Raw genomic sequence first — 26,397 nt, 5'->3', positions numbered from 1 at the left:
TCAGTTTCATTTATATGTTTTAATACGAAATAAAAGCCACAAATATAAATAATCAAAGCCACGTATGAATATTAACGATACAAAAAGAATGTGTATTCTACCATGTAACATTTCCAGATGAGAATATCCATGGACAATAACATTTCACAGAGAACAGCCTACCTGTTTAAAAGACCACAACAGACACACTCATTGATCCCCTTCCATTATTCATATCCTGAGAACGCAACTCTGCATAGCAACATGCAAATCTCTATTTTCTTTTTTAGTACCACAAACACTAGTAAAGTGGTTATTGAATGGCTCATGAATGATTCATTATAGACACTGGACAGGACTAAGCTTCCTCAAACTCTTTCTGGACACATCACTGTCAGGCAGACCTTTACAGTCAGGTTGATCCATCTCCCCTCCCCCCATCCTCCCCCCATCTCCTCCCCTCCCACATCATCTCCCTCCTCCTCCTCCCACATCATCTCTCCCCTCCCCCCTCCTCCCCCATCCTCACATCATCTCCTCCACATCCCCTCCTCCTCCTCCCACATCATCTCTCCTCCCCCTCCTCCCCTCCCACATCATCTCTCCTCCCCCATCATCTCCTCCCCTCCCACATCATCTCTCCTCCCCTCCTCCTCCTCCCATCATCTCTCCTCCCCTCCTCCTCCCCTCCCACATCATCTCTCCTCCCCTCCTCCTCTCCTCCTCCCACATCATCTCTCCTCCCCTCCTCCCCTCCCACATCATCTCTCCCCCCTCCCCTCCTCCCCCTCATCACTGTGTCTCCGTTCCAAATTACACTCTATTCCCCTATTTAGTGCACGACCAGGACCTCTGGTCAAAAGCAGTGCACTATATAGAAACAGGGTGTCCTTTGGGATTCAGCCTGGGAGCCAGTAAACTGCCTCCAACAAGGGAATCTCATCATGTTCACTTCCGTCACAACTAGCTATTCTGTGAGAATACTGTGTATATAGCTGTGAAACATATTTTTCCACTAATGATTCCCCGGGGAGCGTGCACATCAAACTAATGAGCGTCCACATCAAACTAATGAGCCATTAAACACATCAAACCAATGAGCGTGCACATCATCAAAGCTCTCCTCGTGTTGAGATGTTGAGCAAAAACCACAGTCGTGATGATGTTCTCTTTCAGGCCTGTCTGCCAGACAGCGTCTCAGTACAGGAAGATTCTGTCACACACACACACACACACGCCTGTCACACACACACACGCCTGTCACACACACTCACGCCTGTCACACACACACACGCCTGTCACACACACACACAAACCGCTAGAAATAGTGAGATCTGTATTGAATTGATCTGCATCCCATTCAGCGAGAGTGACAGGCCCTTTAGTGGAGATCCATCATATTATGATCCGATATAAAGGAGGTGATTCTATTGGAGGAGAAGTAACGTTGTAATGTCACACTGTTCATTCTATTGGAGGTGAAGTAACGTTGTAATGTCACACTGTTCATTCTATTGGAGGAGAAGTAACGTTGTAATGTCACACTGTTCATTCTATTGGAGGTGAAGTAACGTTGTAATGTCACACTGTTCATTCTATTGGTGGTGATGTAACGTTGTAATGTCACACTGTTCATTCTATTGGAGGAGAAGTAACGTTGTAATGTCACACTGTTCATTCTATTGGAGGTGATGTAACGTTGTAATGTCACACTGTTCATTCTATTGGAGGTGATGTAATGTCACACTGTTCATTCTATTGGAGGTGATGTAACGTTGTAATGTCACACTGTTCATTCTATTGGAGGTGATGTAATGTCACACTGTTCATTCTATTGGAGGTGATGTAACGTTGTAATGTCACACTGTTCATTCTATTGGAGGTGATGTAACGTTGTAATGTCACACTGTTCATTCTATTGGAGGTGATGTAACGTTGTAATGTCACACTGTTCATTCTATTGGAGGTGATGTAACGTTGTAATGTCACACTGTTCATTCTATTGGAGGTGATGTAACGTTGTAATGTCACACTGTTCATTCTATTGGAGGTGATGTAACGTTGTAATGTCACACTGTTCATTCTATTGGAGGTGATGTAACGTTGTAATGTCACACTGTTCATTCTATTGGAGGTGATGTAGCGTTGTAATGTCACACTGTTCATTCTATTGGAGGTGATGTAACGTTGTAATGTCACACTGTTCATTCTATTAGAGGTGATGTAACGTTGTAATGTCACACTGTTCATTCTATTGGAGGTGATGTAACGTTGTAATGTCACACTGTTCATTCTATTGGAGGTGATGTAATGTCACACTGTTCATTCTATTGGAGGTGATGTAACGTTGTAATGTCACACTGTTCATTCTATTGGAGGTGATGTAACGTTGTAATGTCACACTGTTCGTTCTATTGGAGGTGATGTAACGTTGTAATGTCACACTGTTCATTCTATTGGAGGTGATGTAACGTTGTAATGTCACACTGTTCATTCTATTGGAGGTGATGTAGCGTTGTAATGTCACACTATTCATTATATTGGAGGTGATGTAATGTCACACTGTTCATTCTATTGGAGGTGATGTAGCGTTGTAATGTCACACTGTTCATTCTATTGGAGGTGATGTAACGTTGTAATGTCACACTGTTCATTCTATTGGAGGTGATGTAACGTTGTAATGTCACACTGTTCATTCTATTGGAGGTGATGTAACATTGTAATGTCACACTGTTCATTCTATTGGAGGTGATGTAACGTTGTAATGTCACACTATTCATTATATTGGAGGTGATGTAATGTCACACTGTTCATTCTATTGGAGGTGATGTAACGTTGTAATGTCACACTGTTCATTCTATTGGAGGTGATGTAACGTTGTAATGTCACACTGTTCGTTCTATTGGAGGTGATGTAACGTTGTAATGTCACACTGTTCATTCTATTGGAGGTGATGTAACGTTGTAATGTCACACTGTTCATTCTATTGGAGGTGATGTAACGTTGTAATGTCACACTATTCATTATATTGGAGGTGATGTAATGTCACACTGTTCATTCTATTGGAGGTGATGTAACGTTGTAATGTCACACTGTTCATTCTATTGGAGGTGATGTGTAACGTTGTAATGTCACACTGTTCATTCTATTGGAGGTGATGTAACGTTGTAATGTCACACTGTTCATTCTATTGGAGGTGATGTAACGTTGTAATGTCACACTGTTCATTCTATTGGAGGTGATGTAGCGTTGTAATGTAGCATGAAGATCCATACCAGAACCAGGATATTCCTGCTGAGAGGTTCATTATGACGGAGAGGTCATTATGACGGAGAGGTCAATGTGACACAGCTTGTGACAATACTCTTAGAGGGGATCTTACTGACTGTACATGAGAATAATGTTCTGTTTAGAGGGGATCTTTCTGACTGTACAGAATACTGTTCTGTTTAGAGGACATCTTACTGACTGTACAGAATACTGTTCTGTTTAGAGGACATCTTACTGACTGTACAGAATACTGTTCTGTTTAGAGGACATCTTATTGACTGTACATGAGAATAATGTTCTGTTTAGAGGACATCTTACTGACTGTACAGAATAATGTTCTGTTTAGAGGACATCTTACTGACTGTACAGAATACTGTTCTGTTTAGAGGACATCTTACTGACTGTACAGAATACTGTTCTGTTTAGAGGACATCTTACTGACTGTACAGAATACTGTTCTGTTTAGAGGACATCTTATTGACTGTACATGAGAATAATGTTCTGTTTAGAGGACATCTTACTGACTGTACAGAATAATGTTCTGTTTAGAGGACATCTTACTGACTGTACAGAATACTGTTCTGTTTAGAGGACATCTTACTGACTGTACAGAATACTGTTCTGTTTAGAGGACATCTTACTGATTGTACAGAATACTGTTCTGTTTAGAGGACATCTTACTGACTATACAGAATACTGTTCTGTTTAGAGGACATCTTACTGACTGTACAGAATACTGTTCTGTTTAGAGGGGATCTTACTGACTGTACATGAGAATACTGTTCTGTTTAGAGGGGATCTTACTGACTGTACAGAATACTGTTCTGTTTAGAGGGGATCTTACTGACTGTACATGAGAATAATGTTCTGTTTAGAGGACATCTTACTGACTATACAGAATACTGTTCTGTTTAGAGGACATCTTACTGACTGTACAGAATACTGTTCTGTTTAGAGGACATCTTACTGACTGTACATGAGAATAATGTTCTGTTTAGAGGGGATCTTACTGACTGTACAGAATACTGTTCTGTTTAGAGGACATCTTACTGACTATACAGAATACTGTTCTGTTTAGAGGACATCTTACTGACTGTACAGAATACTGTTCTGTTTAGAGGACATCTTACTGACTATACAGAATACTGTTCTGTTTAGAGGACATCTTACTGACTGTACAGAATACTGTTCTGTTTAGAGGACATCTTACTGACTGTACAGAATACTGTTCTGTTTAGAGGACATCTTACTGACTGTACATGAGAATAATGTTCTGTTTAGATGGGTTCTGTTTAGATGGGTTCTGTTTAGAGGGGATCTTACTGACTGTACATGAGAATAATGTTCTGTTCTGTTTAGAGGACATCTTACTGACTGTACATGAGAATAATGTTCTGTTTAGAGGGGATCTTACTGACTGTACAGAATACTGTTCTGTTTAGAATAATGTTCTGTTTACACTGACTGTACACTGTTTAGAGGACATCTTACTGACTGTACAGAATACTGTTCTGTTTAGAGGACATCTTACTGACTGTACATGAGAATAATGTTCTGTTTAGATGGGTTCTGTTTAGATGGGTTCTGTTTAGATGGGTTCTGTTTAGAGGGGTTCTGTTTAGAGGGGTTCTGTTTAGAGGGGTTCTGTGTAGAGGGTGCTTACCTTTGAGAGACTCCAGCTCTTTCCTGTGAAAGACAATAGGAACAACAGTTAGAAGCAGTCTTTTCACGCGTGTCCCTCACGCTCTGTGCCAGAGTCTTTACAGCCTGTTATGAAGACAAACTGCAGGAACAGACATAACAGGAAGACATAACAGTAACATGCTTTTCATTTAACAACAACTGCAAAGTGCTGCTACAGTGAGTCCATCATTGAGTCCAAAACTACATGATGCTCATTCTAAAGCTTCATTCAGATACAGCAGAGTTCAGCTCCTCTTTCGAGTCTATACCCTCAGATGAACAATAACCTCCCATCAGCTCCTCTCTCTCTCTAGTCTATACCCTCAGATGAACAATAACCTCCCATCAGCTCCTCTCTCTCTAGTCTATACCCTCAGATGAACAGTAACCTCCCATCAGCTCCTCTCTCTCTCTAGTCTATACCCTCAGATGAACAATAACCTCCCATCAGCTCCTCTCTCTCTCTAGTCTATACCCTCAGATGAACAATAACCTCCCATCAGCTCCTCTCTCTCTCTAGTCTCTACCCTCAGATGAACAATAACCTCCCATCAGCTCCTCTCTCTCTCTAGTCTATACCCTCAGATGAACAATAACCTCCCATCAGCTCCTCTCTCTCTCTAGTCTATACCCTCAGATGAACAATAACCTCCCATCAGCTCCTCTCTCTCTCTAGTCTCTACCCTCAGATGAACAATAACCTCCCATCAGCTCCTCTCTCTAGTCTATACCCTCAGATGAACAATAACCTCCCATCAGCTCCTCTCTCTAGTCTCTACCCTCAGATGAACAATAACCTCCCATCAGCTCCTCTCTCTCTCTAGTCTATACCCTCAGATGAACAATAACCTCCCATCAGCTCCTCTCTCTCTCCCATCAGTCTCTACCCTCAGATGAACAATAACCTCCCATCAGCTCCTCTCTCTCTCTAGTCTCTACCCTCAGATGAACAATAACCTCCCATCAGCTCCTCTCTCTCTCTAGTCTCTACCCTCAGATGAACAATAACCTCCCATCAGCTCCTCTCTCTCTAGTCTATACCCTCAGATGAACAATAACCTCCCATCAGCTCCTCTATCTCTCTAGTCTATACCCTCAGATGAACAATAACCTCCCATCAGCTCCTCTCTCGCTCTAGTCTATACCCTCAGATGAACAATAACCTCCCATCAGCTCCTCTCTCTCTCTAGTCTATACCCTCAGATGAACAATAACCTCCCATCAGCTCCTCTCTCTCTAGTCTACACCCTCAGATGAACAATAACCTCCCATCAGCTAACCTCCCATCAGCTCCTCTCTCTAGTCTCTACCCTCAGATGAACAATAACCTCCCATCAGCTCCTCTCTCTAGTCTATACCCTCAGATGAACAATAACCTCCCATCAGCTCCTCCTCTCTCTAGTCTCCCATCACCGTCAGATGAACAATAACCTCCCATCAGCTCCTCTCTCTCTAGTCTCTACCCTCAGATGAACAATAACCTCCCATCAGCTCCTCTCTCTCTCTCTAGTCTATACCCTCAGATGAACAATAACCTCCCATCAGCTCCTCTCTCTCTCTAGTCTCTACCCTCAGATGAACAATAACCTCCCATCAGCTCCTCTCTCTCTCTAGTCTATACCCTCAGATGAACAATAACCTCCCATCAGCTCCTCTCTCTCTCTAGTCTCTACCCTCAGATGAACAATAACCTCCCATCAGCTCTCTCTCTCTGTCTATACCCTCAGATGAACAATAACCTCCCATCAGCTCCTCTCTCTCTAGTCTACACCCTCAGATGAACAATAACCTCCCACCTCCCAGTCTAGATGAACAATAACCTCCCATCAGCTCTCTCTCTCTCTAGTCTCTACCCTCAGATGAACAATAACCTCCCATCAGCTCCTCTCTCTCTAGTCTATACCCTCAGATGAACAATAACCTCCCATCAGCTCCTCTCTCTCTAGTCTCTACCCTCAGATGAACAATAACCTCCCATCAGCTCCTCTCTCTCTAGTCTCTACCCTCAGATGAACAATAACCTCCCATCAGCTCCTCCTCTCTCTAGTCTAACCCTCAGATGAACAATAACCTCCCATCAGCTCCTCTCTCTCTAGTCTATACCCTCAGATGAACAATAACCTCCCATCAGCTCCTCTCTCTCTAGTCTCTACCCTCAGATGAACAATAACCTCCCATCAGCTCCTCTCTCTCTCTAGTCTATACCCTCAGATGAACAATAACCTCCCATCAGCTCCTCTCTCTCTCTAGTCTATACCCTCAGATGAACAATAACCTCCCATCAGCTCCTCTCTCTCTCTAGTCTATACCCTCAGATGAACAATAACCTCCAACTCTCCTCATCAGCTCTGCCCTCAGATGAACTAGCTCTAACCTCCCTCCCATCAGCTCCTCTCTAGTCTATACCCTCAGATGAACAATAACCTCCCATCAGCTCCTCTCTCTCTCTATGAACAATAACCTCCCATCAGCTCCTCTCTAGTCTCTACCCTCAGATGAACAATAACCTCCCATCAGCTCCTCTCTCTAGTCTATACCGTCAGATGAACAATAACTCCCATCAGCCTCTAGATGAACAATAACCTCCCACCCTCAGATGAACAATAACCTCCCATCAGCTCCTCTCTCTCTAGTCTCTACCCTCAGATGAACAATAACCTCCCATCAGCTCCTCTCTCTCTCTAGTCTATACCCTCAGATGAACAATAACCTCCCATCAGCTCCTCTCTCTCTAGTCTATACCCTCAGATGAACAATAACCTCCCATCAGCTCCTCTCTCTCTAGTCTCTACCCTCAGATGAACAATAACCTCCCATCAGCTCCTCTCTCTCTAGTCTATACCCTCAGATGAACAATAACCTCCCATCAGCTCCTCTCTCTTCTAGTCTATACCCTCAGATGAACAATAACCTCCCATCAGCTCCTCTCTTCTAGTCTCACCCTCAGATGAACAATAACCTCCCATCAGCTCCTCTCTCTCTCTAGTCTCTACCCTCAGATGAACAATAACCTCCCATCAGCTCCTCTCTCTAGTCTATACCCTCAGATGAACAATAACCTCCCATCAGCTCCTCTCTCTAGTCTATACCGTCAGATGAACAATAATCTCCCATCAGCTCCTCTCTCTAGTCTATACCCTCAGATGAACAATAACCTCCCATCAGCTCCTCTCTCTAGTCTCTACCCTCAGATGAACAATAACCTCCCACCAGCTCCTCTCTCTCTCTAGTCTATACCCTCAGATGAACAATAACCTCCCATCAGCTCCTCTCTCTAGTCTATAGCCAGATGAACAATAATCTCCCATCAGCTCCTCTCTCTAGTCTATACCCTCAGATGAACAATAACCTCCCATCAGCTCCTCTCTCTAGTCTATACCCTCAGATGAACAATAACCTCCCATCAGCTCCTCTCTCTCTCTAGTCTATACCCTCAGATGAACAATAACCTCCCATCAGCTCCTCTCTCTAGTCTATACCCTCAGATGAACAATAACCTCCCATCAGCTCCTCTCTCTCTCCCATCAGTCTACACCCTCAGATGAACAATAACCTCCCATCAGCTCCTCTCTCTCTCTAGTCTATACCCTCAGATGAACAATAACCTCCCATCAGCTCCTCTCTCTCTAGTCTATACCCTCAGATGAACAATAACCTCCCATCAGCTCCTCTCTCTCTAGTCTATACCCTCAGATGAACAATAACCTCCCATCAGCTCCTCTCTCTAGTCTATACCATCAGATGAACAATAACCTCCCATCAGCTCTAGTCTATAGCCTCAGATGAACAATAACCTCCCCATCAGCTCCTCTCTCTCTAGTCTACACCCTCAGATGAACAATAACCTCCCATCAGCTCCTCTCTCTCTAGTCTACACCCTCAGATGAACAATAACCTCCCATCTGTGAATCAAGGCCAGAAACAAAGTATTTTAGCTGTCTGGGTTTACACATCACTTAACAGCCAGGGCTATTTAATGGCTGTCTAATGGCAAAGTACAACTAAAAACACAAATCTTTTTTATTTAACCTTTATTTAAGTACGCAAGTCGGTTAAGAACAAATTCTTATTCATCATGACTGCCTACCCCGGCCAAACCCGGACAACTATAAGCACTATAATGCCAAGGACTGACATGAATAACAGGCATGTTGTTTTCCTTGAACAGATGACGCTTCATTTTTGTCTCACATAAATCACTGAAAGTGAATCTCCTTCTAGTTGTTATCTCGCTCCTCTACTCTGCTAGGCATGAGCCTGCAACTCTCATCAGGGTAGCCTAGTGGTTAGAGCGTTGGACTAGTAACCGGAAGGTTGCAAGTTCAAACCCCCGAGCTGACAAGGTACAAATCTGTCATTCTGCCCCTGAACAAGGCAGTTAACCCACTGTTCCCCCGTAGGCCGTCATTTAAAATAAGAATTTGGTCTTAACTGACTTGCCTAGTTAAATAAAGGTTCAAAAAACCTTTAATGAACCTCTCCAGCATTGCACTTCATCATTTATTTCCTTATAGAATCATAGCCACGTGAAGGGTTCTGAACGAGCTGCAGCACCCTGATTAATGGAAATACATTTACCAAAATAAATCATTCAGAACAGCCTAGTACAGCATGAGAAGGGGACCATTTAGCCAGAGGACCACTAGCTGTGGACTGTAGCCCAATAAAAGGACTATCATTTAGCCACAGAGGACCGCTAGCTGTGGACTGTAGCCCAATAAAAGGACTATCATTTAGCCACAGAGGACCACTAGCTGTGGACTGTAGCCCAATAAAAAGGACTATCATTTAGCCACAGAGGACCGCACTAGCTGTGGACTGTAGCCCAATAAAAAGGACTATCATTTAGCCACAGAGGACCACTGGCTGTGGACTGTATCCCAATAAAAGGACTATCATTTAGCCACAGAGGACCACTAGCTGTGGACTGTAGCCCAATAAAAGGACTATCATTTAGCCACAGAGGACCACTAGCTGTGGACTGTAGCCCAATAAAAAGGACTATCATTTAGCCACAGAGGACCACTAGCTGTGGACTGTAGCCCAATAAAAAGGACTATCATTTAGCCACAGAGGACCACTAGCTGTGGAATGTATCCCAATAAAAAGGACTATCATTTAGCCACAGAGGACCACTAGCTGTGGACTGTAGCCCAATAAAAAGGACTATCATTTAGCCACAGAGGACCGCTAGCTGTGGACTGTAGCCCAATAAAAGGACTATCATTTAGCCACAGAGGACCGCTAGCTGTGGACTGTAGCCCAATAAAAAGGACTATCATTTAGCCACAGAGGACCGCTAGCTGTGGACTGTAGCCCAATAAAAATGACTATCATTTAGCCACAGAGGACCACTAGCTGTGGACTGTATCCCAATAAAAAGGACTATCATTTAGCCACAGAGGACCACTAGCTGTGGACTGTATCCCAATAAAAAGGACTATCATTTAGCCACAGAGGACCACTAGCTGTGGACTGTAGCCCAATAAAAGGACTATCATTTAGCCACAGAGGACCACTAGCTGTGGACTGTAGCCCAATAAAAAGGACTATCATTTAGCCACAGAGGACCGCTAGCTGTGGACTGTAGCCCAATAAAAGGACTATCATTTAGCCACAGAGGACCGCTAGCTGTGGACTGTATCCCAATAAAAGGACTATCATTTAGCCACAGAGGACCACTAGCTGTGGACTGTAGCCCAATAAAAGGACTATCATTTAGCCACAGAGGACCACTAGCTGTGGACTGTATCCCAATAAAAAGGACTATCATTTAGCCACAGAGGACCACTAGCTGTGGACTGTAGCCCAATAAAAGACTATCATTTAGCCACAGAGGACCACTAGCTGTGGACTGTATCCCAATAAAAGGGACTATCATTTAGCCACAGAGGACCGCTTAGCTGTGGACTGTAGCCCAATAAAAAGGACTATCATTTAGCCACAGAGGACCGCTAGCTGTGGACTGTAGCCCAATAAAGGACTATCATTTAGCCACAGAGGACCGCTAGCTGTGGACTGTATCCCCAATAAAAAGGACTATCATTTAGCCACAGAGGACCACTAGCTGTGGACTGTAGCCCAATAAAAGGACTATCATTTAGCCACAGAGGACTACTAGCTGTGACTGTAGCCCAATAAAAGGACTATCATTTAGCCACAGAGGACCGCTAGCTGTGGACTGTAGCCCAATAAAAAGGACTATCATTTAGCCACAGAGGACCACTAGCTGTGGACTGTAGCCCAATAAAAAGGACTATCATTTAGCCACAGAGGGACCACTAGCTGTGGACTGTAGCCCAATAAAAAGGACTATCATTTAGCCACAGAGGACCACTAGCTGTGGACTGTAGCCCAATAAAAAGGACTATCATTTAGCCACAGAGGACCACTAGCTGTGGACTGTAGCCCAATAAAAAGGACTATCATTTAGCCACAGAGGACCACTAGCTGTGGACTGTAAACAATAAAAAGGACTATCATTTAGCCACAGAGGACCACTAGCTGTGGACTGTAGCCCAATAAAAAGGACTATCATTTAGCCACAGAGGACCACTAGCTGTGGACTGTAGCCCAATAAAAAGGACTATCATTTAGCCACAGAGGGACCACTAGCTGTGGACTGTAGCCCAATAAAAGGACTATCATTTAGCCACAGAGGACCACTAGCTGTGGACTGTAGCCCAATAAAAGGTATCAAGCCACAGAGACCACTAGCTGTGGACTGTAGCCCAATAAAAAGGACTATCATTTAGCCAGAGGACCGCTAGCTGTGGACTGTAGCCCAATAAAAAGGACTATCATTTAGCCACAGAGGACCACTAGCTGTGGACTGTAGCCCAATAAAAAGGACTATCATTTAGCCACAGAGGACCACTAGCTGTGGACTGTAGCCCAATAAAAAGAAAGAGCCTACAGTCGGGAACGTGAGGCAAATCTGTCAGTGAAAACACAGGTTGGAAAGTAAATGGCTCCTGCTGAAAACACTCTGCTGTCGGCTACCAACATATTAAAAGGTAACATTTTTAAAAATTAGATCTACTTCCAAATATTGTTTTACAAGAAGAGAGAAAGAAGCTTTTGACATGAGCGCGTCGTCAATCACCAGAGAGTGAGCTGCTCATCAGTGAGTGATTTAGTGAAACTGGGCTCCCGAGTGACGCAGCGGTCTCAAGCACTGCATCTTAGTGCAAGCGGCATCACCACAGTCCCTGGATCGAATCCAGGCTGTATCACATCCGGCCGTGATTGGGAGTCCCATACAATTGGTCCAGCGTCGTCCGGGTTTGGCCGGTGTAGACCGTCATTGTAAATAAGAATTTGTTCTTAACTGACTAGTTAAATAAAAGGTAACATAAAAAAGGACTATAATTTCCTCCTCATATTGTAACCTACAACGTGTCTCCACACACCGAGGCCTGGACTAGTGATGGATTCAAGACGAGGTTCATTTATTTTTTAAACCCTTTTTCTCCCCAATCTCGTGGTGTCCAATTGTTTAGTAGCTACTATCTTGTCTCATCGCTACAACTCCTGTACGGGAGAGACGAACCAACCCAACCAAGCTGCACTGCTTCTTTAACACAGCGCGCATCCAACCCGGGAAGCCAGCCACACAATGTGTCGGAGGAAACACCGTGCACCTGGAAACCTTGGTTAGCGTGCACTGCGCCCGGCCCGCCACAGGAGTCGCTGGTACGCGATGAGACAAGGATTTCCCTACCGGCCAAACCCTCCCTAACCCGGGCGACGCTAGGCCAATTGTGCGTCGCCCACGGACTCCCGGTCGCGGCCGGTGACGACAGACCCTGGGCGCGAACCCAGAGTCTCTGGTGGCGCAGCTAGAGCTGCCACCCGGGAGGCCACGGTGGTTTTATTGATCTCAGATTCTCAGTGTCATAGTAGCCTGCCGTCTCCATCAGGTGTGTGGTATTAAAACAAGATTCTATCAGTCTCCATCAGGTGTGTGGTATTAAAACAAGATTCTATCAGTCTCCATCAGGTGTGTGGTATTAAAACAAGATTCTGTCAGTCTCCATCAGGTGTGTGGTATTAAAACAAGATTCTATCAGTCTCCATCAGGTGTGTGGTATTAAAACAAGATTCTGTCAGTCTCCATCAGGTGTGTGGTATTAAAACAATATTCTGTCAGTCTCCATCAGGTGTGTGGTATTAAAACAAGATTCTATCAGTCTCCATCAGGTGTGTGGTATTAAAACAAGATTCTATCAGTCTCCATCAGGTGTGTGGTATTAAAACAAGATTCTGTCAGTCTCCATCAGGTGTGTGTATTAAAACAAGATTATGTCAGTCTCCATCAGGTGTGTGTATTAAAACAAGATTCTGCAGTCTCCATCAGGTGTGTGGTATTAAACAAGATTCTGTCAGTCTCCATCAGGTGTGTGGTATTAAAACAAGATTCTGTCAGTCTCCATCAGGTGTGTGGTATTAAAACAAGATTCTGTCAGTCTCCATCAGGTGTGTGTGTATTAAAACAAGATTCTGTCAGTCTCCATCAGGTGTGTGGTATTAAAACAAGATTCTATCAGTCTCCATCAGGTGTGTGGTATTAAAACAAGATTATATCAGTCTCCATCAGGTGTGTGTGGTATTAAAACAGATTCTATCAGTCTCCATCAGGTGTGTGGTATTAAAACAAGATTCTGTCAGTCTCCATCAGGTGTGTGGTATTAAAACAAGATTCTGTCAGTCTCCATCAGGTGTGTGGTATTAAAACAAGATTCTGTCAGTCTCCATCAGGTGTGTGGTATTAAAACAAGATTATGTCAGTCTCCATCAGGTGTGTGGTATTAAAACAAGATTCTGTCAGTCTCCATCAGGTGTGTGGTATTAAAACAAGATTCTATCAGTCTCCATCAGGTGTGTGGTATTAAACAAGATTCTGTCAGTCTCCATCAGGTGTGATATTATAACAAGATTCTATCAGTCTCCATCAGGTGTGATATTATAACAAGATTCTGTCAGTCTCCATCAGGTGTGTGGTATTAAAACAAGATTCTATCAGTCTCCATCAGGTGTGTGTGTATTAAAACAAGATTCTATCAGTCTCCATCAGGTGTGTGTGGTATTAAAACAAGATTCTGTCAGTCTCCATCAGGTGTGTGGTATTAAACAAGATTCTGTCAGTCTCCATCAGGTGTGTGGTATTAAAACAAGATTCTGTCAGTCTCCATCAGGTGTGGTATTAAAACAAGATTCTGTCAGTCTCCATCAGGTGTGGGTATTAAAACAAGATTCTGTCAGTCTCCATCAGGTGTGTGGTATTAAAACAAGATTCTGTCAGTCTCCATCAGGTGTGATATTAAAACAAGATTCTATCAGTCTCCATCAGGTGTGTGGTATTAAAACAAGATTATATCAGTCTCCATCAGGTGTGTGGTATTAAACAAGATTCTATCAGTCTCCATCAGGTGTGTGGTATTAAACAAGATTCTGTCAGTCTCCATCAGGTGTGTGGTATTAAAACAAGATTCTGTCAGTCTCCATCAGGTGTGTATTAAAAACAAGATTCTGTCAGTCTCCATCAGGTGTGTATTAAAACAAGATTATGTCAGTCTCCATCAGGTGTGATATTAAAACAAGATTCTGTCAGTCTCCATCAGGTGTGTGGTATTAAAACAAGATTCTATCAGTCTCCATCAGGTGTGTATTAAACAAGATTCTGTCAGTCTCCATCAGGTGTGATATTATAACAAGATTCTATCAGTCTCCATCAGGTGATATTATAACAAGATTCTGTCAGTCTCCATCAGGTGTGATATTATAACAAGATTCTATCAGTCTCCATCAGGTGATATTATAACAAGATTCTGTCAGTCTCCATCAGGTGTGTGGTATTAAAACAAGATTCTATCAGTCTCCATCAGGTGTATTAAACAAGATTATATCAGTCTCCATCAGGTGTGTGGTATTAAAACAAGATTCTGTCAGTCTCCATCAGGTGTGTGGTATTAAAACAAGATTCTGTCAGTCTCCATCAGGTGTGTGGTATTAAAACAAGATTCTGTCAGTCTCCATCAGGTGTGTGTATTAAAACAAGATTCTGTCAGTCTCCATCAGGTGTGTGGTATTAAAAACAAGATTCTGTCAGTCTCCATCAGGTATTAAAACAAGATTCTGTCAGTCTCCATCAGGTGTGATATTATAACAAGATTCTGTCAGTCTCCATCAGGTGTGTGGTATTAAAACAAGATTCTGTCAGTCTCCATCAGGTGTGATATTATAACAAGATTCTGTCAGTCTCCATCAGGTGTGTGGTATTAAAACAAGATTCTATCAGTCTCCATCAGGTGTGGTATTAAAACAAGATTCTGTCATCTCCATCAGGTGTGATATTATAACAAGATTCTGTCAGTCTCCATCAGGTGTGTGGTATTAAAACAAGATTCTATCAGTCTCCATCAGGTGTGTGGTATTAAAACAAGATTCTATCAGTCAGCCATCAGGTGTGTGGCTTAAAATGAGATTCTGTCAGTCTCCATCAGGTGTGATATTATAACAAGATTCTGTCAGTCTCCATCAGGTGTGTGTGGTATTAAAACAAGATTCAGTCTCTCCATCAGGTGTGATATTATAACAAGATTCTGTCAGTCTCATCAGGTGTGGTATTATTATCAGTCTCCATCAGGTGTGTGGTATTAAAACAAGATTCTATCAGTCTCCATCAGGTGATGGTATTAAAACAAGATTCTGTCAGTCTCCATCAGGTGTGATATTATAACAAGATTCTGTCAGTCTCCATCAGGTGTGTGTATTAAAACAAGATTCTGTCAGTCTCCATCAGGTGTGTGGTATTAAAACAAGATTCTGTCAGTCTCCATCAGGTGTGATTAAAACAAGATTATGAATAAGATTCTGTCAGTCTCCATCAGGTGTGTGGTATTAAAACAAGATTCTATCAGTCTCCATCAGGTGTGTGGTATTAAAACAAGATTCTGTCAGTCTCCATCAGGTGTGGTATTAAAACAAGATTCTATCAGTCTCCATCAGGTGTGTGGTATTAAAACAAGATTCTGTCAGTCTCCATCAGGTGTGTGGTATTAAAACAAGATTCTGATATTGTGTGGTATTGAAAACAAGATTCTGTCAGTCTCCATCAGGTGATATTATAACAAGATTCTGTCAGTCTCCAGTCATGTAAAGACAACTCCATGTAATGTGTTTATAAAGGCCAACATTTTCCCAGGACCCCGGGCTACTAAAAATGTCCCCCATGTGTGGAATGTCAGTAAGTGTCTCTACTCCACTGCTCTATGCCAATACGGTGATATGCATGCAATGCTTTATTAGAAAATGTGAATTATTTTCTCTCTCATACATTCTGCTACCTCAGAACTCCCAATAACTCACGCTCACATTGACAAATGAAGCACTGGGCTCTTAAAATGATGACTCTAGTCTAGTGGACATGCCATCAAATAGACCTGGCAGTTTCTGACGAACGACAGTGGAATTGAAGAAGCAGCTTTGTGCATCTTGGTAAACTGTCAGGCAGCATCACACCGTAATGAGAACCTCAAGGCGTACAGAATAATAATCCCACATCACAGATAAGAGGACAATGCCACTGGAGGACTGCTGCTGTAAAGGCTTTTCTACTGAGGTGCAGGAAGGCTTAAGCAGCAATGACAGTACATGCGCTTTCTGTACACGTTTCTAGGAAGTATCCAATTTCCCCACAGATGTGAATATTTTATGATATATAACGTCAATGGGTCATACAGTGGGGCAAAAAGTATTTAGTCAGCCACCAATTGTGCAAGTTCTCCCACTTAAAAAGATGAGAGGCCTGTAATTTTCATCAGTTTGTCATACAGTGCATTTGGAAAGTATTCAGACCCAATGACTTTCTCCACATTTTGATTACGATACAGCGTTATTCTAAAATGGATTCGTTTTTTATTCCTCGTTAATCTACACACATTCCATCATGACAAAGCAAAAACAGATAGATGCTTTTGAAAATATATATCATTTTTAAATGTCTGAAATGTCACATTTCCCACAGTATTCTGACCCTGCTGCTTGTTTTTCCTGGGCCGGTATGATACTATGTTATGATACTGAGGAATCCATCTGGACGCAACACAGTGGTGCATCAAGGGGTGAACCTGTTTTTATATCAGACAATAACTCAGGGATATAGAGTTGGGGAATGGTTGTCAAAATGAAGTGGAGTATTAGCCAGGACGAATGACCACAACGTGCTATTGGGAGTAAAATCCTGAGGTCAGAGAGAACGGAAAACCTACCGACTTTTTCTTCTTGTAGTTCTCCAGCTGCAGGACCTGAAGTGTCCGCTGCTGCTCACACTGACCACACAGGTTGTCCAGGTACATCAGCCGGCTCTCCAGCTTCCTCAAAGTCTGTCCGGTGGGCTGTATGTGGCAGGGGGAGGGAACATATTACATTTAGTCATTCAGTCATCCAGAGAGACTTACATGAGCAGTTAGACTGCCTTGCTCAAGAGCACATCGGCAGATTCAAACCAGCAACCTTTCAGTTACTGTCCCAACGCTTTACTGCTAGCCCTGATGGAACTATTGTCATGACAACTTCATTGTGCTATGAAGCTGTATCTCATTGTTGTGTCTGTCCAACTGCTGCTCTGGGAGACTGCCAGACTCTGTCCGACTGCTGCTGGGAGAGACTGTTGCCAGACTCTGTCCAACTGCTGCTGGGAGACTGTTGCCAGACTCTGTCCAACTGCTGCTGGGAGACTGTTGCCAGACTCTGTCCAACTGCTGCTGGGAGACTGTTGCTGTCTCTGTCCAACTGCTGCTGGGAGACTGCTGTGTCTGTCCGACTGCTGCTGGGAGACTGTTGTGCTGGTCTTTCCAACTGCTGCTGGGAGACTGTTGTCTGTCCAACTGCTGCTGGGGAGACTGTTGCCAGACTGTCCAACTGTTGCTGGGAGACTGTTGCCAGACTCTGTCCAACTGCTGCTGGGAGACTGTTGCCAGACTCCAGTGTCTGTCAACTGCTGCTGGGAGACTGTTGCCAGACTCTGTCCAACTGCTGCTGGGAGACTGTTGCCAGACTCTGTCCAACTTTGCTGGGAGACTGTTGCCAGACTCTGTCCAACTGCTGCTGGGAGACTGTTGCCAGATAATCTCTGTCCAACTGCTGCTGGGAGACTGCCACCGTGTGTCTGTCCAACTGCTGCTGGGAGACTGTTGCCAGACTCTGTCCAACTGCTGCTGGGAGACTGTTGTGACTCTGTCCAACTGCTGCTGGGAGACTGTTGCCAGACTCTGTCCAACTGCTGCTGGGAGACTGTTGCCAGACTCTGTCCAACTGCTGCTGGGAGACTGTTGCCAGACTCTGTCCAACTGCTGCTGGGAGACTGTTGCCAGACTCTGTCCAACTGCTGCTGGGAGACTGTTGCCAGACTCTGTCCAACTGCTGCTGGGAGACTGCTGCCAGACTCTGTCCAACTGCTGCTGCTGGGAGACTGCTTGCCAGACTCTGTCCAACTGCTGCTGGGAGACTGTTGCCAGACTCTGTCCGACTGCTGCTGGGAGACTGTTGCCAGACTCTGTCCGACTGCTGCTGGGAGACTGTTGCCAGACTCTGTCCAACTGCTGCTGGGAGACTGTTGCCAGACTCTGTCCAACTGCTGCTGGGAGACTGTTGCCAGACTCTGTCCAACTGCTGCTGGGAGACTGTTGCCAGACTCTGTCCAACTGCTGCTGGGAGACTGTTGCCAGACTCTGTATAATATTTTCATGTGAATATTTCCAATAAAACACAAAGGAACTATTATTCACTACACTACTGAAACACAAGTGAACACTGACATCTGGTGGTCATATAGGGAAACTGTTTGTACTCGGAGCACTATTTATTAATTAAAATGTTATTTAACTAGGCAAGTCAGTTAAGAACAAATTATTATTTACAATGACAGCCTACCCCGGTCAAAACCTCACCTAACCTTAGACCGCTGCCCACTCGGGAGCCCAACCACTATCACTGTCCAAAGTCAAAGACAATTAAAAAGGAAATATGCCATTTTTTGAGGCATTATCTGGAACTCTATACAGGCCAGGAACAAATCTACAAATGTCAATATTCTAAATAAAGTTAAATCCACTGAATTATATTCAACTTCTTTCACCTTCCTAGAACACATCTCTCAGTCTGTTCATACTGGAATTTCCCATGTGCTCGCTAGAATTCATCACGTGCAACTCATTGGCTGAGACAGGAGACACCCATTCTAGAATGATGGAATGAAAGTCCTCAGAGTTCTAAACAATCCAACTACTATCTAACATGGATTACAGCACAACCAGCGCTGAACAGTGAGTTCAAATAAACTACAAATCTAAGGGTTGTTTGCTCTAATGTCCAAATTTTGGGCTTGACAGTTTTGGGCTCAGGCTTGGAGACATCTGGCGAATCAACAGGAAATCAATGGCATTAGGAGAACACACCCTATGGCCAGTGACAAATCACAGTGTACACCACAACAGAGACAGATTATTATCCTGATGAGATCTCTGTCACTACTGACTATTCAGGAAAGGGGAGGAGTCTCTGTCACTACTGACTATTCAGGAAAGGGGAGGAGTCTCTGTCACTACTGACTATTCAGGAAAGGGGAGGAGTCTCTGTCACTACTGACTATTCAGGAAAGGGGAGGAGTCTCTGTCACTACTGACTATTCAGGAAAGGGGAGGAGTCTCTGTCACTACTGACTATTCAGGAAAGGGGAGGAGTCTCTGTCACTACTGACTATTCAGGAAAGGGGAGGAGTCTCTGTCACTACTGACTATTCAGGGCAGGGTAGGAGTCTCTGTCACTACTGACTATTCAGGGCAGGGTAGGAGTCAAACTATTCTAGAACTACTGACTTTCAGGGCAGGGTAAGTCTCTGTCACTACTGACTTTCAGGGCAGGGTAGGAGTCTGGACTAAGGGCAGGGTAGGAGTCGATGACTATTCAGGACAGGGCAGGGAGGAGGGTTCCAATTCCATGAACAATGACAAAACTAGAAACTATTTAGAGAAGACCGATTCATACTGGTAAAGGCCGATGCATGGAATAATACGAAAGTATCGAAGACTACTCCGTGCTGTATGGTGATGAAGTAGTTCAAGCTACCTATAGAGGTGATTTGGGAATCTGATTCTGAAGTCAGATTTTATGACAGATCTGTCCCCTTAAGACTATAAACGTGTTTTGTTTCAAACAAGCCATGTGTAAAAAGGCTTCCAATCCCCCCTTCACCATGTTGGCACCAGTAGCTATTATTACCCCACTGCCAGCTGAAGCACCACAGGTAACAGGCAGGCCGTGGCAGCTGGTGCCCTACAGTACCACCGCTCTCTCAAGGTGAACACAGCTCAGCCCGTCATAAACACCCCTGACATCAACCTACTCTACAACAAAGATAACAAAGGTCCCCCCAAAATTAATTTTTAATGAAGAGTGGCATTGACATTCAGTAATTGTGACATTTCTCTCCACTATAATAGGATCCACTGTTGACTGGTCCTAAAGGTTTCCTGGTGCAGTCTATGATAAGTAGGCTACGTCCTGAATTTCCACCTCTCTTCCTCCCAAGTGTGCACTTGGTGTAAGCATTGTCTGGAGAGTTTCCACCATTGTAAACTCCATGCGAGAAAGAGTGTGCAAGTACACACTTGAGCAGAAGAGTGAAGACTCTAAACTCAGACATAGTGACTCACCGATGCGGTTGGTGCACGTCTCCAGGTCTGTGAGGAAGCCTGGGATCTGCTGTAGTTGTTCCTGTAGTTCCACCACTGCTGCTCTTCTCTTCTCCCAGTGTGCAGACAGCATCACCACCTCTCCATCCACTGTCTGAGACATACAGAGACATACAGAGAGAGAAGACAAGACGAGAGAGAGACAGACGAGAGAGAGAGAGAGAGAGAAGATGAGAGAGAGAAGACAGACGAGAGAGAGAGAGAGAGAAGACAGACGAGAGAGAGAGAGAAGGCAGACGAGAGAGAGAGAAGGCAGACGAGAGAGAGAGAAGGCAGACGAGAGAGAGAGAAGACAGACGAGAGAGAGAGAAGACAGACGAGAGAGAGAGAAGACAGACGAGAGAGAGAGAGAGACAGACGAGAGAGAGAGAGAGAGAGACAGACGAGAGAGAGAGAGACAGACGAGAGAGAGAGAGAGACAGACGAGAGAGAGAGAGAGAGAGACAGACGAGATGAGAGAAGGCAGACGAGAGAGAGAAGACAGACGAGAGAGAGAGAGAGACAGACGAGAGACGAGAGAGAGAGACAGACGAGAGAGAGAGACAGACGAGAGAGAGAGAGACAGACGAGAGAGAGAGAGAGAGAGACAGACGAGAGAGAGAGAGAGAGACAGACGAGAGAGAGATATATACGAGAGAGAGAGAGACAGATATATATATACGAGAGATAGAGAGACAGACGATGAGAGAGAGAGAGACAGAGAGAGAAGAGAGAGAGACAGAAGACGAGAGAGAGAGAGAGAAGACGAGAGAGAGAGAGACAGACGAGAGAAGACGAGAGAGAGAAAGAGAGAGAGAGACGAGAGAGAAGACAGACGAGAGAAGAGAGAGAGAGACGAGAGAGAGAGAGAGACAAGAGAGAGAAGACGAGAGAGAGAAGAGAGAAGACGAGAGAGAAGACAGAGAGAGAGAAGACAGACAGAGAGAGAGACAGACGAAGAGAGAGAGAGAGAGAGAAGACAGACGAGAGAGAGAGAGAGAAGACAGACGAGAGAGAGAGAGAGAAGACAGATCTAGAGAGAGAGAGAAGACAGACAGAGAGAGAGAGAAGACAGACGAGAGAGAGAGAGAAGAAAGAGAGAGAAGACAGACGAGAGAGAGAGAGAGAAGAGAGAGAGAGAGAGAGAGAAGACAGACGAGAGAAGAAGACAGACGAGAGAGAGAGAGAGAAGAGAGAAGACGAGAAGAGAGAGAGAGAGAGAAGAAAGACGAGAGAGAGAGAAGACAGACGAGAGAGAGAAACAGACGAGAGAGAGAGAGAGAGAGAGACGACAGAGAGAGAGAGAGAGAGAGAGAGAAGACAGACGAGAGAGAGAGAGAGAGAGAAGAAGACGAGAGAGAGAGAGAGAGAGAGAGAGAAGAGAAGAAGACAGACGAGAGAGAGAGAGAGAGAGAGAAGACAGAGACGAGAGAGAGAGAGAGAGAGAAGACAGACGAGAGAGAGAGAGAAGACAGACGAGAGAGAGAGATAAGAGACAGACGAGAGAGAAGAGAAGACAGACGAGAGAGAGAGAGAAGACAGACGAGAGAGAGAGAAGACAGACGAGAGAGAGAGAAGACAGACGAGAGAGAGAGAGAAGACAGAAGAGAGAAGACAGAGAGAGAGAGAAAGACGAGAGAGAGAAGAAGACAGACGAGAGAGAAGAAAGACGAGAGAGAAGAAAGACGAGAGAAAGACGAGAGAAGAAAAAGACGAGAGACAGAGAGAAGACAGACGAGAGAAGGTGAGATGTGCCTATGTATTATTATTGTTGATGTGTAATTCAATGCAAGTCAAATGAATAGATTGAGCTACAGTTCATACAAACCTCTCCAGCTTTCGCGCAATCTTTAGCTTTTCTGTGGAGAGTCACCCAGGTGTCTTCGTACCTTTGAAAGACAAGAAACTAATGAAACAAACGAGGCACACACACACAAATGGCACACTATTCCCTATATTGTGCACTAATTTAGACCCTGTGGGACCTGGTCCAAAGAGACCTGTGGGCCCTGGTCCAAAGAGACCTGTGGGGCCTGGTCCAGAGAGACCTGTGGGGCCTGGTCCAGAGAGACCTGTGGGCCCTGGTCCAAAGAGACCTGTGGGCCCTGGTCCAAAGAGACCTGTGGGCCCTGGTCCAAAGAGACCTGTGGGCCCTGGTCCAAAGAGACCTGTGGGCCCTGGTCCAAAGAGACCTGTGGGGCCTGGTCCAAAGAGACCTGTGGGGCCTGGTCCAAAGAGACCTGTGGGGCCTGGTCCAGAGAGACCTGTGGGGCCTGGTCCAAAGAGACCTGTGGGGCCTGGTCCAAAGAGACCTGTGGGGCCTGGTCCAGAGAGACCTGTGGGGCCTGTTCCAGAGAGACCTGTGGGGCCTGGTCCAGAGAGACCTGTGGGGCCTGGTCCAGAGAGACCTGTGGGGCCTGGTCCAGAGAGACCTGTGGGGCCTGGTCCAGAGAGACCTGTGGGGCCTGGTCCAAAGAGACCTGTGGGGCCTGGTCCAAAGAGACCTGTGGGGCCTGGTCCAAAGAGACCTGTGGGGCCTGGTCCAAAGAGACCTGTGGGGCCTGGTCCAAAGAGACCTGTGGGGCCTGGTCCAAAGAGACCTGTGGGGCCTGGTCCAAAGAGACCTGTGGGGCCTGGTCCAGAGAGACCTGTGGGGCCTGGTCCAAAGAGACCTGTGGGACCTGGTCCAAAGAGACCTGTGGGGCCTGGTCCTGGTCCAAAGAGACAAAAAGAGACCTGTGACCTGGTCCAAAGAGACCTGTGGGACCTGGTCCAAAAGAGACCTGTGGGCCTTGGGTCCAGAGAGCATCTGTGGGGCCTGGTCCAGAGACCTGTGGGGCCTCCAAAGAGACCTGTGGGGCCTGGTCCAAAGAGACCTGTGGGGCCTGGTCCAAAGAGACCTGTGGGGCCTGGTCCAAAGAGACCTGGTGGGGCCTGGTCCAAAGATATTCTGTGGGACCTGGTCCAAAGAGACCTGTGGGGCCTGGTCCAAAGAGACCTGTGGACCTGGTCCAAAGAGACCTGTGGGGCCTGGTCCAGAGAGACCTGTGGGTCCAGAGACCTGTGGGGCCTGGTCCAGAGACCTGTGGGGCCTGGTCAGAGACCTGTGGGGCCTGGTCCAAAGAGACCTGTGGGGCCTGGTCCAAAGAGACCTGTGGGGCCTGGTCCAAAGTTGCATCCAATGAAAGCAACACCTACCGACTGGAGCAGTCTCTACTCCAGCAGAAAACTGTGTCAGATGTTCATGTCTGTTGAGAGACAGGAAATTAGTCATTAAGGGAAATAGACTATGAAGAGGATATAAGAGAATGAAAGTAGATGTAAAATGGATGATTTGACTGGTACTCCTGGGCCGTATTCATAAAGCACCAATCTAAGATCAGGTCCTCTCTGTCCATATAGTCTATATTCATTATGATCTTAAAGGCCAACCTGATATTACATCATCACTCAGTTAAGTTAATAAATAAACTTTTTTTTTAATTTTATGACTCCAACTCTGAGACACTATGGATACAGGCCTGCCTTACCTGTGTTTCTGCTTTACTTTGGCCTCCTTTGATTTGTCACTCAGAGTCTTCATCCTGAAGGGAAATGATAAAGATGTGAGCAGGTAAAACAACATGTATATATGGGACAGCCGTCACAGAAATGTCAATATTCATTGGATGACAGTAGACACTTTGTCTGTCTCCTAAATGGCACCCTATTCTCCATATAGTGAACTAATTTATAGCAGAACCCAAAGTAGTGCATTATATAGGGAGCCATAAATATTTGCAGAGACTTGTTCTGCTTCATTCTTCTGGCATCAGGTTCCAGTCCAGAATGTCTCTCTCACTTCCATCACATGATGGTCAGCTGAATGTAATCAACTTAGCTAGCTGTAGTTAGCTAACTGTATCAATACGCTTTGGCAGCATCTAAATTCATGCTTTTCATTTACTGCCAGCCTGGGTGTGTTTTGTGTTTAGTATTAGCTAGTTGCGCAAAACTTGTTCGGTTGTTTCGTCCCACACAGTTACATCCAGATAGAGAGATAGATAGCCTTTCAGCCATGCTGGCAAAGAGGGAGAAACTAGCTAGCTAATTAACGGAGATGGGTTTTTAAATTGCTAATACACAAATGTCAGAACAGGCAGGGTCACAAGACATAGGGCCATGAATGAAGCATTAGCTATAAAAGTAGCTTTAATACAAACCCCGTTGTGAAATCTTGCTGCACCGTCTGCAACCTCTCTTTGAAATTCTCAAACATCTTCCTGGTTTCTTCCAAGCTGCAAATACGTATTTTTTTATTCTCTTCGCATTAACTGTATTAGCTAGCTTCTTTGTGAATATTCCTCAAGTGCCATGTCAATGTTCAGATTGTATACTTCTCTTAAGTAGCTAAAGTCTGATAGACGCTTGTTGTTTGGTCTTTGCTCAGCTGTTTTCCAGTGTCAACATGCAGTGGGGTTGTTGAGTATAATCAGGGTTGCGCAGCTATGCGCAGCCGACATTCTTTCACATAGAACACAGGAAGCCATTCATTAGGTACATCAAAATGTTACAATAACACATTTCTGAATATTTTGAGGATAAAATGATTGTGAGTTTGCATGAATATTTGTGTGTGTAGGGTAGCTTCTAAAAGCGGGTTTTGAATGAATGAACAGGTAACATGGTTAGAATGAACAATCCGGTAGGTGGCGACAAAAACCTTGATTACGTCTGTGCACACTGATTGGTTGTTGAGAAGTTCGTTGAATGAAGGGGGCGGTGTTTTACTCTCCGAGCCATATAAAATCCCACGGTTGTATTTTTGGACACGGCCTGATCAGTCCATGGACTGTAAAGTTTGAATGTTTGTTTTTCCTGTAAAGTGTAAGTGCATCGATAGATTAAACTACTACAGGACAACTATTAAAAACATACAGAGAAATAAAAATGCTTTGCCATATAACGCGACCGGACTCGATGGTGATGGAGGTGGATGTTGATTCGAAGGCTAATGGAGAGGACTGTTTACACAAGGTACCGTTACAGTTATTATCATTCAAGTCTATTTTATTCCATGTTGTTAGTATCTGTGTGTTGGGGTTGCAAATTAATGCAGTTTTAATGATTTTGGGTTGTGTAAATATTTTGAGAATTTTAATAAAAGTGAACGTGTACGTGTAACAATGTAACAACAGCGTAGTACATGTAACGTTGTATTTAACTACCAGTCTTGAGGCATTGACTTCTTTAGTGAAGTGGGTTGTTCTATTGTTTTGACTCACAGGTCTGTCGGAAACTGGGAATAATAGAGGTGGATTACTTTGGGCTTCAGTTCTGTGGAAGCAAAGGGGAAAGTTTGTGGTTGAATCTCAGGAACAGGATCTCCCAACAGATGGATAACCTGTCTCCCTGCAGACTGAAGCTCAGAGTCAAGTTCTTTGTGGAACCCCATCTGACCCTGCAAGAACAGACAAGGTATGTTTATTGTAGGGGACCTATTTGCAGTAAGGCACTCTGACTATTGTAGCTAACGGTACTGCAAACATTAGATGTAGTGTATTTTTTAAAATGCAATAAGATTAACAAATGTAGTGACATAACAGAATGGATCAGATAAAATTGAGTTAAACCCGACCCTATCAATCATTAAAACCCTGCTATTTCAGTCAACTTGTAGTTTTTCAGCCCATTTAGGATCAATAAATAATATGACCTACTGGCTTCTCTTCCCATCAAGGGGAAGTTTGAC

General features: G+C 44.5%; 2 long non-coding RNA genes and 1 pseudogene across 5 annotated transcripts; all 3 read right to left on the bottom strand.

The window, feature by feature from the left end:
* LOC118382914 (dysbindin-A-like) overlaps positions 1–25,077 on the bottom strand; it is a 52,219-nt pseudogene extending 27,142 nt beyond the window's left edge.
* On the bottom strand, positions 5,346–7,258 carry LOC127920005 (uncharacterized). The gene is made up of 3 exons (XR_008104713.1): positions 7,156–7,258; positions 6,213–6,308; positions 5,346–5,729 (listed from the first exon to the last, which is right to left on the bottom strand). It is a non-coding gene; the product is annotated as an uncharacterized LOC127920005 (long non-coding RNA).
* Positions 22,708–23,841, bottom strand: LOC127920004 (uncharacterized). 4 transcript variants are annotated; one of them, XR_008104711.1, is made up of 3 exons: positions 23,795–23,841; positions 23,123–23,290; positions 22,708–22,906 (listed from the first exon to the last, which is right to left on the bottom strand). It is a non-coding gene; the product is annotated as an uncharacterized LOC127920004 (long non-coding RNA). The 4 variants fall into 4 exon arrangements; XR_008104709.1 differs by lacking the exon at positions 23,795–23,841 and adding an exon at positions 23,519–23,598; XR_008104712.1 differs by lacking the exon at positions 23,795–23,841 and adding an exon at positions 23,543–23,598.
* Positions 25,078–26,397: the final 1,320 nt, after the last annotated feature.

Source organism: Oncorhynchus keta, unplaced genomic scaffold, assembly GCF_023373465.1.
Source record: "Oncorhynchus keta strain PuntledgeMale-10-30-2019 unplaced genomic scaffold, Oket_V2 Un_contig_18072_pilon_pilon, whole genome shotgun sequence".
Taxonomy (NCBI): domain Eukaryota; kingdom Metazoa; phylum Chordata; class Actinopteri; order Salmoniformes; family Salmonidae; genus Oncorhynchus; species Oncorhynchus keta.
This window is presented reverse-complemented; position numbering and strand designations above follow the sequence as displayed.